This window comes from Lissotriton helveticus, chromosome 12 (genome assembly GCF_964261635.1).
Source record: "Lissotriton helveticus chromosome 12, aLisHel1.1, whole genome shotgun sequence".
Taxonomy (NCBI): domain Eukaryota; kingdom Metazoa; phylum Chordata; class Amphibia; order Caudata; family Salamandridae; genus Lissotriton; species Lissotriton helveticus.
This window is the reverse complement of record NC_136073.1, coordinates 136,099,636-136,112,950: the sequence shown is the minus strand read 5'-3', so window position 1 is coordinate 136,112,950 and position 13,315 is coordinate 136,099,636. Positions and strand designations below refer to the sequence as shown.

At 46.0% G+C, this 13,315-nt stretch overlaps 2 non-coding genes across 2 annotated transcripts; one reads left to right on the top strand and one right to left on the bottom strand.

The window, feature by feature from the left end:
- Positions 1-1,911: 1,911 nt before the first annotated feature.
- TRNAM-CAU (transfer RNA methionine (anticodon CAU)) lies at positions 1,912-1,983 on the bottom strand. Its single transcript has one exon. It is a non-coding gene; the product is annotated as a tRNA-Met (tRNA).
- Positions 1,984-12,623: 10,640 nt separating this feature from the next.
- TRNAN-GUU (transfer RNA asparagine (anticodon GUU)) lies at positions 12,624-12,697 on the top strand. Its single transcript has one exon. It is a non-coding gene; the product is annotated as a tRNA-Asn (tRNA).
- Positions 12,698-13,315: the final 618 nt, after the last annotated feature.

The following is a 13,315-nucleotide window of genomic DNA, read 5'->3' as shown; positions in this document are numbered from 1 at the left end:
GTACACGGTGGTTTATTATTCTTTTCTTTTCAGTCCCTTAACGTAAAGCAACCCTGCAACATCCTCCCTAATGTATGACCTTCTATTCTGTAAATTGCTCCTATGTACAGCTTTCGCCCCCTCCCTCCTTTGCACATCCCCCTATTGACTCCCTGCCTACCATTTGACCCTTGATTCGGTATAACCCTCTGATGTATTGTTTCTTTTCCCATGTGATAACCGTCCTTTCTGTATTACTCTATGAACCTGTAAAGCGCTCTGATACCCTCACGGGTGAAGTTCGCGCTCTATAAAACATTAAAATAAATAAATAAATAAATGATGGCCCCCTACCCTCAGAAACCCATCCACCCATACAAACCATGCATGGAACCTCAGCATCATGCTATACTCATCACTCACCATGAATCACCAGATCAACGCCTTCTCCTCCGCATGCTTCAACACCCTCCACATAATACGCAAGACATTCAAGTGGATCCCCCCTGACCCCAGGAAAATGGTCACTCATGCACTCGTCACCAGCAAAGTAAACTACGGCAACGCCCTCTACGCCAGAATCAACAAAAGCTCCTCTGCAATCTCCAGACCATCCAGAAAACTGCAGCCAGACTATAATCCTCGATATCCCACAGCACAACCACATCACCCAACACCTCTGCGGCCTTCACTGGCTCCCCGTCGAAAGAAGAATAACTTTCAAGCTGCTCACGCACACCTACAAGGCCCTCCACAACACCGGATCCCAATATGTCAATGACTGCATCTCCTTCCATGCCCCCAAGAGAAACCTCTGCTCATCCGACCTCTCGCTAGACACCGTCCAACGCTTCCACAGGACCAGAGCAGGTGGAAGATCCTTCCCCTGCCTCACACCCAAGACCTGGAACGATCTCCCCCTTCACCTCAGGAGAAGCCTGACACTGCACCAATTCAGGAAGGACCTCAAGATCTGGCTCTTCGAATGACACCAACGGAGCTGCTCACACCCACCCTCCAGTGCCTTGAGAACCTAACGGGTGAGTAGTGCACTTTACAAAACCCCTATTGATTGATTGAATTTTAAAAAGAGTTGCTCATATTTTTCATAATGTTTTTGAATTATTTACATCTCAAACATTTTCAGTGCTTGCTTCGTGTGTGGCCTCTAAGAGACACGCCAGACGCTTGGCCTGGCTCTGGCTCCGGTTGCCTTGTCTTTGCTTCCTGTCTTGGGGCTTCAAGTTATTCAAAGCTAACATTAGGTATCACTTTGCTTTGTTTAACCCCTTGGCCACGGCGGTAATTCCGCCGCGGCGCTGGGGTGGAAGGAGGGTCGCGCGGCGCTGCCATGCTTGTGACGGAACCACTCCGTCACGAGCCACGGGCGCGCTGTGCTCATGACGGAGTGTTTCCGTCAAGCCCAGCCCGCTCATCAATTCAGCCGCGCAGGCGCGGAATTGATGCAGCGTTGGCGGAGCGGCCGCGGCATGACGGAACCACTCCGTCATGAGCACAGCGCGCCCGTGGCTCGTGACGGAGTGGTTCCATCACAAGCACGGAATGGGTTAAAAGAACTATAGGATTTATTATAAACTCTTGCGTTATTTAAGGGTTGACATACAACAGGCGTTCAGCTGATGACAAGAGGTTCGTGGAGTGCATTATGTTGTCTTTCTGTTAAGAGGACACGCTTTTATATATCTCTTTGCAACTCCTCTGTGCTGTTTATAAGCATTGTAAATACAAGGCTTTACTTTTACCCTATACAATGGTACTCTGTAGGCACAAAGGCTGCTGAACCAAGTTGTTCATTTAAAAATTATGTGTTTAGGGAAAAAAAAGCAATTGAAAGTTTGCACAAAGATTAAAACAACAGCTGAAGAGCTCAAATCCTTTAATTAAATGAATAAAAAATGAAATAAAACATGTTAGCAGAGGATGGTTTCGATCCATCGACCTCTGGGTTATGGGCCCAGCACGCTTCCGCTGCGCCACTCTGCTGTGTATGTCGGCGCCCTATGGCTCCTATGTGACGCTGTACAGCGGAAGAGACGTGGCTTCCTGTCGAAATCAGCCAATGAGGAGCGCGAGTTTCACTGATGCTCGGAACAGACCGAGGTCGGAGTTGTGCAGCTTGAACTTCTAGCCTGACTTATCCACCGCTTCATCCTCCCACGAAATATGGGGGCTCCCGTGAGAGTGAAAGATGGAAAGGCGGCTCGCACTCGCTTCTGTTTCTACACTTTAAGACACTTTCTGCCATCTCTCTCTATCGCTCTCCGGGCGCTCAACACATTCAGGATACAGAGCTCGGTTTTGTTTCCTTTCTCTCTTTTTCTGAATCCTTTTATCCTTTGTCAACCAGTGCTCTGGGTTTGTAAATAGGACTGAATACGTCTCTGTACTAGGGAATCCACACTACTTGGTCAATAGAAAAACAAGGAGGTCGGGTGACCAATCGACCCTCCATGTGCTGGTTCTGCCGTCACCCCTCCTCTCCCACCCCCTGCATCGAGACACGGGGCCATTGGGCCGCATTGTGCCTCCTCCTTGTTCTAATCCTCTTAGAGGAGCAGCAACTCCCCCTCCTTCAGCCCTTTCTGAGCTGTGAATGAGGTTCTCGTCAGAGCTGCAGGTCTCCCAGGGCTTAATTTGTAAATACATAAGTGCCGGGGCTCTTGTCTGGAGGCCGCTGAAGCTTGCAGATTGACAGTGCAGCCAATGACAGTACACACGCAACTACCAGCCATCACACCCCTACAAATGAGACAATTCGGAATCTTTCAGGCCTCCAAAGCTGTAAGAATGGTTTGGGAGGCAATAGTCATTTTTATTGAATAAATAATTAACTGTTGACATTTAATAACAATAAAAATATGAAATACAAGATTCTATGAAATCAAATGACCAATACTTCAGAAACAAGAATGCTGGACCAGTAAAGGCAACTTTTTCCTTTTTTTTTTTAAAGTGTGTCTTTTCTGCCAGCAAAATCCCGGAGAGCGCTGCACTATAATGTGAGGCTTCTAGGCGGGCATGGTGGCTTTTAAACCCTGGGCTGTGTTCGTCAACCTGTTCGATGCCGTCCTTTACGCTTCCTCGCGTGTCTCTTTATTTTCTCATTGCTGGTCTCAGATTTCCTGACCACGAGCAGCATTGTACACTATGTTGGAATTGGTACGTTTGTAAGTTGTCTGTTGCACAATGGCATAGAGGGCCTTCTCACTCACACCCTGGGTGACAGTCAATTGGTGGGAATTGAGTTTTTTGTAGTTGGAGAACCAAACTTTTTTTTAAAAGAAGTTTGACAAAGCACAAGTGTACAATCTACACAGTATTAGTCATCTGCACATCCAGACAGGCATGATTAATTATGTGTGCAAGCAAGTGTCAGGGCGTTTATGTGTCCTTGTGTCATAGTGTGTGTGTGTGTGCTTATGTCAGAGCGTGTGTGTCCTTGTGTCAGAGCATTTATATGTCCTTGTGTCATAGTGTGTGTGTCCTTGTGTCAGAGTGTGTTTTTGCTTGTGTCAGAGTGTGTGTATCAAAATATGTGAGTCACAGGCCGTGTGTGTGCTTATGTCAGAACGTGCGTGAGCTTGTGTCAGTGTGTATGTGTGTCGGAACAAATAAGTTAAAGCGTGTGAGTGAGTGTGTGTGTTTCCTCTCCATAGCTGCTGGCAACAGGGCATACAAACTGTTATTGCTTCACTCACTCACTCACTAGCTGTAAGGAGAGACCATGTTTTTAATGCTCCACTAAGCAGTGCTTTAAATGGGAAAAAATAAGTGCAGGTACTCTTAAATTGAGCTATGAGTGTAGTAAGTGGGCGGGGCTAGGGGCGGGGCTAAAGACAAGACATATAAGACACTTTTACTATGTGGTCGAATACTTATATATTCTTGAGTGCGCACTCACAGAAACAAGCAGCAATGCTCACACAAAGCATTTCAGAATGTCCTTTAAAATCCCTCCCTAGTGTCTGGATTCTCTCCCTCTTTCACTCGCTCTTCTCTCACACACACACACAAAGATGCGTACACAAGCAGGCAAACACCCAGACACAAACAGACAGACACCCAGACACAAGCAGACAGAAAGTCACACAAAAGACTCAGGTGGGATAAAGGCCATTTTTACACCCCTTATCTCCCGCAGCTTTCTTAGTTGCTGCTATTGCTGCTGTCAGTGGGATGCCTGGATTCAGTGTTTGCACAAATGCACACCATGGTGTGAATGTGATTGACAGCACAGTGCCTGAATGGACCCTGCTCTGTTAAATGCAGCGTGGCGGTGAACACCGGACATTAATGCAGGTGAGCCTTGCTGAATAGTTTGAAGGTGGCTCAGCTTGGGCTACAGAGGTGCTTTGGCTGTCAGACAGCCTCGTCCGTCCGCGTGAGCCAAAGCAACAATGAGCCTGTCTTTGATGAGTACCGGTACTCTCCTTGTCAGCAGAGAAGTGCCGGTACTCGGAGCGGTAAACATGAGAAGTGCCGGTACTCCGTACCGGTGAGTACCGGCCCATTTAAAGCACTGCCACTAAGTCTAAACCTCACCAGCCATTACTGCAGGAGTTCAGACCCGCTCACCACTGCACAACCTCATTAGCACCTCCAGGGAATGTGAAAGGAGCCCCACTGAGGAGTGGGCACTGGACACCTGCTCATCGTTTTGAAAGTTGAACAAATGCTTGACATGTGGGACCTGAACATCACTGAGCGCCTGACACGTGGCTCTGCTGTGGGTCACTCAGGAGGATGCAGCACATTAGTTACCAACCCCTGTCCCAGATGTGACCTCACTCGAGTAAATCTATGTCTAACCCTCCACTGCCTGTCTGCTGAGGATCTGCCTCTATAAACAGAAGAACAATCCACTCCAAGCAAGAGTCTAGAAGACTACCTTCTCTGCTCCCCCAGAGGCCGGGGATGCTGCTGAGGACCACAGACCGGCTACAGAGGAGAAGCAACACCAGGAGCTCAAACACAAGCAGCTGTGAGGACCAGAGTGCATGGGAGGCGGTCGCGAGGACCAGCAGGTTTGCTCATCTCCACCCAGTAGCAGAGAGCTGGACCTTTCCCCAGAGGAACCAGAGCCCCATTCCAGATCCCGACCACACGCGGCTTCTCACATTACATGGAGGCCCAAGGACTGTACATGTCCCATGGACTTTAAAGGTTTCTGATGAGTAAGAGGGGCTTCCTGGCTACCTAAAGCTCTAATACTCTCTGGTTCTGATGAGTGGCGACCAGTCCATGAAGACATTCTTGCCATCTGATATACATGCCCAAGATTGTAAGGACCCGGTGGTTAAACAGGTCTAAGACTACGCTTGTGTATGGAATCGCTAACCCACGGGTGGAGCATCTAAAATAATTAAATGCAACCAAGATCACACTGGTCAGAGATGTTGGTCCTTGAGTCTGTCCTGGTCGCCCACTGTTATTGACAAGAGCCAAAGAAAACTCTGGGGCACTGAGAAGAGTCATGGAAATATTCTTCAGCAGACATTGCAAGAAATACTGTCCCCACGCTTCTAGTAAATTTCCCAGCCTGCGAACCAAACTGGGGTGTTAACTTGTGCTCGGTGGTAGGAGCTAAACCCATTGAGTTGTCTGACCTAAAGAACCACTCGGACTGCAGTGCCAGAGATTGCTCATCTTGTGTCATCTTCTGCTACTCAGCAGCTGTAGTGGTGGAAATGCTCTAAGAGTTGCAGACACTACTGGCCGCCTCTATCGGCTTCCTAGCAGGGCTGATGTCTGGGGAGATTCTGAAGACACGTTTCAATAAGCCGCCATTACTTTTTAAGGTTAGCATGAATCCTACGTTTTCAAAGAGACGTCTTTCTTGTCATCATTACTTAATTATAGATGACAAGTCAAATCAAATCAAATCAAATCAAATTCTTTTTTATTGTTTGATTAATTAAAATCATTACAAAACCCCCCTGGAGTAAATAAAAACGCACTTAAAAAGAATCATTACAATCCCGTTTTAAAATGCACCTGGTTTTAACACAATACCGTGGATCAGGTACTTCAATACAAAATGGTTATCAATAAGATTCATATATAAGGATTCCTACTTTAACAGTGTTCTCCTGACATAAACCTTTATTGCTCTTTGACTTTATTCCGATGTAGTCCCTCCCCGACTCCTGGCTAAAGCACAGAAAAAACGGGCTATCAATTAGGCAGCATGAGACAGCACCGATAGGGGCTACAATTTAAAACTCAGAACGTCAGGATTCACAATTTACGAACCCCTTGAGGAGAACGATAACATAGATGACGAGTCTTTATCCTCTGCCCATAATAATTCTGCAAAAAGCAGGACAGTTATACCTTAGACTAATGACCTTCTCAGCACCCTTCGGAACTCCCTGAGTGTTTATCTATTCCTCGGTGGCATGGTGCACACCGCTACATCCCAAACTGCTGCCCGTCTGGAATGCACAAAGTCAAGGAAAATGCAAAACAAAGACAGAAATCTCAGAAAGATGCAGATTATTACTCAGACCTCAACTTGTTTGGAACATCATTGAAGTGTCCTCTTTTCTGAGGCACCGTTGGAATTTCCTGCAGTCTGAGATGTTGTCTCTTGTGTGAGCCTTTGTTACAGTTTCCTCTTGTCTGAGATGTTGTTTCTTGTTGTGAGCCTTTGTTACAGGTTCCTCTTGTCTGGGATGCTGTTTCTTGTTGTGTGAGCCTTTGTTACAGTTTCCTCTTGTCAGAGATGTTGTTTCTTGTTGTGAGCCTTTGTTACAGTTTCCTCTTGTCTGGGATGCTGTTTCTTGTTGTGTGAGCCTTTGTTACAGTTTCCTCTTGTCTGGGATGCTGTTTCTTGTTGTGTGAGCCTTTGTTACAGTTTCCTCTTGTCTGAGATGTTGTTTCTTGTTGTGTGCCTTTGTTACAGTTTCCTCTTGTCTGATATGTTGTTGCTTGTTGTGTGAGCCTTTGTTACAGTTCCCTCTTGTCTGAGATGTTGTTTCTTGTTGTGTAAGCCTTTGTTACAGTTTCCTCTTGTCTGGGATGCTGATTCTTATTGTGTGAGTCTTTGTACCAGTTCACTCTTGTCTGAGATGTTGTTTCTTGTTGTGTCACTCTTTGTTACAGTTCCCTCTTGTCTGAGATGTTGTTTCTTGTTGTGTCACTCTTTATTACAGTTTCCTCTTGTCTGGGATGCTGTTTCTTGTTGTGTGAGCCTTTGTTGCAGTTTCCTCTTGTCTGAGATGTTGTTTCTTGTTTTGAGCCTTTGTTACAGTTTCCTCTTGTCTGAGATGTTGTTGCTTGTTGTGTGAGCCTTTTGTTACAGTTCCCTCATGTCTGAGATGTTGTTTCTTGCTGTGTGACTCTTTGTTACAGTTCCCTCTTGTCTGAGATGTTGCTTCTTGTTTTGAGCCTTTGTTACAGTTTCCTCTTGTCTGAGATGTTGTTGCTTGTTGTGTGAGCCTTTTGTTACAGTTCCCTCATGTCTGAGATGTTGTTTCGTGTTGTGTGACTCTTTGTTACAGTTTCCTCTTGTCTGAGATGTTGTTTCTTGCTGAGTGACTCTTTGTTACAGTTCCCTCTTGTCTGAGATGTTGTTTCTTGCTGTGTGACTCTTTGTTACAGTTCCCTCTTGTCTGAGATGTTGTTTCTTGTTTTGAGCCTTTGTTACAGTTTCCTCTTGTCTGAGATGTTGTTGCTTGTTGTGTGAGCTTTTTGTTACAGTTCCCTCATGTCTGAGATGTTTTTTCCTTTTTTTTTTTTCTTTTTTTTTTGATTTAGTAAATTTTTATTGAAAAAAAATATAAGTGGAATATACATTTGGCAGTTCTTATATATACAGTCCATTTGTGAATGCGCGCTTTTTCCTTTGGTTTCCCCCCAGGTTAGAGGAGGGGGGGAAGAGTAAAGGAGAAAAAGAGAGAAGAGGAGAAAGGGGGGGGGCTTGTGGTTACTGGGTCTTCCTCAGATGTTCGTCGAGTGGGCGCCACATATGATCAAACGCAGGAAAATACTAGAACATCTGGCCAAACTAAAGGGCGACATTTACACACTGCAAGAGACTAAACTCTCAGAGGAAGAAGCAAAGCTACTCAAAGCAAGATGGATAGGGGTCATACTCTGCTCGCCGGAAAAAGGGAAGAAACGTGGAGTAATAACCATCCTGAGCAAGAGGGCCAACCTAACCATACAAAAGACAAACGCAGACGAAGACGGACGCATGCTAATAACAAGCGTCCAGAAAGGCAACGACCGAATACATGTAGCCAACATCTACGGACCAAACTCTGAAGATAAACAATTCTGGCAGGAAGTGGACAGCAAACTATCCGACCTACCGCAAGAAGACCTCCTGCTTGTAGCAGGAGACATGAACAAGACGATGGATCAGGCCACAGACAGGCACCCAAACAGACCAAGCCATGACTCCCACAACAACAACACCCTGAAAGACCTGTGCATCAAACATCACCTAGCGGACCCATGGAGGCTACAGCACCCAACGGCGCGCGAGTACACTTTCTACTCGCACCCACACAATTCCTACAGTAGGATTGACTACATACTGATGTCCAACACCCACACGCACCTAATAGAGGAAACGGAGATAGCTCCAATAACCATCTCTGACCATGCGCACATTTCACTCACTCTGAGCGGCAAACACAACGAAAACCCAACGAGAAGATGGAGACTAAACGACGACATCCTGCAGAACAGAGAAAACTTGAAAGAAATCGAGGAAGCAATAAAAGACTACCTCAAACACAATGACAACGGCGAAGTAGGGAAGAGCACCATCTGGGACGCCCTCAAAGCAACACTAAGAGGTAAATTGATCAACATCAAATCAAGGATGAACAGAAGCAGGAACAAAAAAATCTCCGAAATAGAGGAGGAGATAAAAGCACTGGAGAGAGGTCATTGCGCAAACATAACAGACAAGAACACACTCACCTTTCTCACAAAGAAGAAATACGAAACTGAACAAGATTTTGAGCGAAAGAGCAGGCTCCTGGCTGACAAAATTCAAATCTGTGAACTTGTGCGCAGCCAACAAAGCAGGAAAACAGCTGGCATCCTACCTAAAAGCGAAACAAAGGCAACATACAATCGCAGCGATAACAGACAAAACCAACAAGTCCCAAACAACAAACAAAGGAATACTAGAAGTCTTCAGACAGTTCTACCAAGAACTATACTCCGAGGATAAGAACCTGAGCAAAGACGGAGGACTCACTCTTCTCAATGACACCAATCTGCCAGAACTCAAAGAGGATGAGAGGGTGTCGCTCGAAGCCGATATAACAGAAAAAGAAATTGAAGCAGCAATCAGCCAGCTAAAACAGAACAAAGCGCCAGGACCAGATGGATACTCTACCATGTTCTACAAAACCTTCGGCCACCACATAAAAACGCTACTGGCAGAAACATACTCGGCCTGCATACAGAACGGCAAGATGACGGAGTCCATGAGCGAAGCCAACATCACAATAATCCCCAAGGAGGGGAAAGACCCACAGTACCCGCTGAACTACAGACCCATCTCGCTAATAAATGTCGACTGTAAAATATACGCAAAGATACTGGCCAATAGACTAAACAAAGTCCTACCAGACATCATCAACAGCTCACAAGTGGGGTACATCAAAAGCAGGCTATCGCAAGATAACACAAGGCTACTATGCATCTAATCAATCACACAACACAGAGCAGCGAACAGGCAGTCATGATAGCGCTAGACGCAGAGAAAGCCTTCGACAGAGTCTCGTGGCCGTTCCAAAGAAACTGCATGGGAAGATTCGGCCTGGGGGAGAAATACATAGCAATGGTGATGGCCCTCTACAACAAACCAAAAGCAAAAATAGTGGTGAACGGCAGTACATCCGAAATGCTCACACTAGGAAGAGGCACCAGGCAAGGATGCCCCCTCTCACCCGGCCTCTTCCTGCTGGCACTAGAACCCCTACTAGCCAGAATTAGAGATAATACGGAAATAACGGGCGTCAAGGTCAAAGAGAAGACAGTTAAACTAGCGGCGTATGCGGATGACATCCTAATCACAACCACAAACCCATCTTCGTCAATAAAAGCGCTCATGGACACAATAGGAGAGTACGCTGAAGCCTCAGGGTACAAACTCAACAAAGACAAATCGGAGTGAAAACCAATGAACGTCCACACCACAAGAGAGGTACTCGGGGACTCCGGCCTGGCATGGCAGACAAAACCACTCAAATACCTAGGACTGCACTTTGGGAGAGACCTAACATCCACGCTTCAGCACAATGAGGACTTAACGCTGAAAAAAATAAAAGAAAGATTAGAACTATGGTTGCCAAAATACATAAGCTGGTGGGGAAGGATAGAAACTATCAAGATGATGATAACGCCGGCGATAAACTACACGCTAACCATGCTGCCACTCCCGATGACAGAAGCTTTCCACAAGAAACTGGACAAACTTATTAACATCTTCCTATGGAAAAACAAGAAACCCAGAATCAGCCTACACAAACTGAGACAAACCAAGGACCTTAGGGGCCTCAATCTGGCAAACTTCAAAACATACCAAACAGCTTGCCTGGCAAGGCAAGGTACAGCCTGGATAGACGACACCCAAACCTACAAACCAGTCTGGCTAGAGGTGGAGAAAGACATCCTAGGAGGCCTCAACCCAATAGCTCTTCTAACAGCAAACAGACACCCCCAAAGATCCAACCCAATACTGAAACACACGAGGGAAGCGCTGATGAAAATAGACAGACGCATGATGCAGAAGTTGAAAGGCACAGCATGGGAATCTATCTGGTTCAATACAAAAGTAACTTACCAAGGGGCAACAATGCACAACGACATATGGATCAAGAAGGGAATCAGTCTCCCCAAACAGATGGAAACCAAGCAGAAACCGCTGACATTCCAAAACATACAGCAACTACACGGTCTCCCAAACCAAGAGCTCTACAACTTCCTCAAGATCAAGACAGCCATAACGAGAGCTAACCTACACAGAGAGGAACCAAGCATCATCAAATATATGCAGACCCTCAACTCAGCAGGCCACCAAACTGCAAAGATCTATAAGTTCCTGAGCCCCTCCACACTGTCGCAAAACAAGAAAATAACCAACACATGGGAAACACTCCTAGGCAGGCAACTAAATGAAAAAGAACGGGCAAAAATGTGGGGCTCAGCGACAACAAACAAAGTAACCCCACAACTAGCGCAAACCAAATTCTGGCTCCTCCACAGGGCCTACTGGACCCCTTCCAAGCTCCACAAGGTCGGCATTGCAGAGTCGGGCAACTGCTGGAACTGCCAAAAAGAGGAAGGCACCCTCGAGCACCTCATCTTCAAATGCGTGAAAGTCAAGAAGTTCTGGACACAGATCAACACCTTCATAAACGACATGCTCAAAGCAGACCTAACAATCAGCTTTGTAAGCCTAGCAACAGAACATCTGACCGCAAACCTAAACAGCAGAGAAGAGAGAGACCTACTAGACCTGCTCCTCACAGCGGCCCTAAAAATAATCCTGACAAACTGGAAGAACACTGCCAAAGCAAACTTTAAAACGTGGATTAATTGGGTCACCTTCCTGAGAGGAGCAGACAACATCACAGGCAATTTCTCTAAGGAGCATAGCCCCAAAGTACATATGAGATGTTGTTTCTTGCTGTGTGATTCTTTGCTACAGTTTTCTCTTCTCTGAGATGATTTTGCGGTTTTCTATTTTGTGAGTATTTGTTATTATTTCTTCTTATCGGAGATGTTGTTTCTTGTTTTGTGAGCCTTTGTTACAGTTTTCTCCTTTCTGAGATGTTGTTTCTTGTCGTGTAAGCATTTGCTACAGTTTTCTCTTGCCTGAGATGTTGTTGCAGTTTCCTCTTGATAGATTATTTGTTACAATGTCCTCTTATCTGAGATGTTGCTTCTTGTCGTGTGAGACTTTGTTACAGTTTCCTCTTGTCTGAGATGTTGTTTCTTGTCATGTGAGCCTTTGCTACCGTTTCCTTTAGCTGCAACTCTGTTGCAGTTTTCCACTCTCTGACTTAGTTGCATTTCCCTCTTGTCTGAGATGCTGTTGCAGTTTTCTTTACCAGAGATGTTCTTGAGTTTTTCTCTCGAGTGTGACACTGTTGCGGGGAACCTTATCCACGTCTAGTCCTTGAGCGACCAATAGACATTGTCAGAAAACTAGGCACGAGTTAAACCCCTGTGCTGCTGATAAGAGAGCGAATGCAGTGACGTCACCAGTGTGTCATTAGTTCTAGTGCAAGGAAGGAAATACTTTCCTGGCGGCAGTTTGAACTGTGAAATGCCGCAATACTGAGTTTTCAGTGGGCTGCTCAGGCCTCTGGCCCCAGTGCCACTGCACCTGCTGCATCAGTGGGAGCCACGCCCCCGAGCGAGGGAAAGGTGCGCCGAGAAGCGTGAGAGGGAGCTAATGAACAGCACAGCAACGAGGCAGAGGAGGAAGGGAGGGGGGAGGTGGAGGATGGAAGACAAATGTGACTTCTGCGTTTGTCTCAGGGTATTCTAGATTTCCACGTATATATCTACCCAGATAATTCCTATGGGGAAAATATCAGAGGTATACCTAGAAAAAGCACACAGATCATCAGTCTCGCTAACTTTCATCAGTCTCTGTGGCGCAATCGGTTAGCGCGTTCGGCTGTTAACCGAAAGGTTGGTGGTGCAAGCCCACCCAGGGACGATAGTTTTATTTACGAGCCTCACGTGGTAAATTTGCAAGGTTTTCTTTACTAATGTCACATGGAAAATTCGTGTTCAATGTTGCTAAAGTGCGCTGTTAATTACAACCATTATGCCTTCCCAAAAACAACTTAGAAGATAAAGAGAACAAATGAAATTATCTTTACACTAGTAATGCTGTGACAGTGCTACAAAAGATGACACACACACCATCTTTTCCAGTCTTTACACACTATTATACCATTCATTTGTGAGTATGAACGTCATAAAAAGCACGGGTGATCGAAGGGCCTGTCGGAGTAAATTAACTCGCCCCTCTCTGTGCAAAATGTTAATTCCTCTCACTGTGTGCAAAGTTTTAAAGCAGCAGTGCTGGCTGCACCGACTCTTGGAGGTGGCAGTGTTTGTTCTGTGTCCGACCTTGGCCTGCACTCTGTTTTCGTCACAAGTAGGAGGGAAGGGTGTCGAGTCACCGGTCACACCACGCACTTTCAGCCTGATTCATGAAGCGAAATAGCGCCCGCAATGGCTGCGAAAATGCAATTGCGGGTGCAAAACACGGAATCGGCATTCAAGTACGAAATAGCGAATTCGCAAACACAGAATAGCGATTTAAATA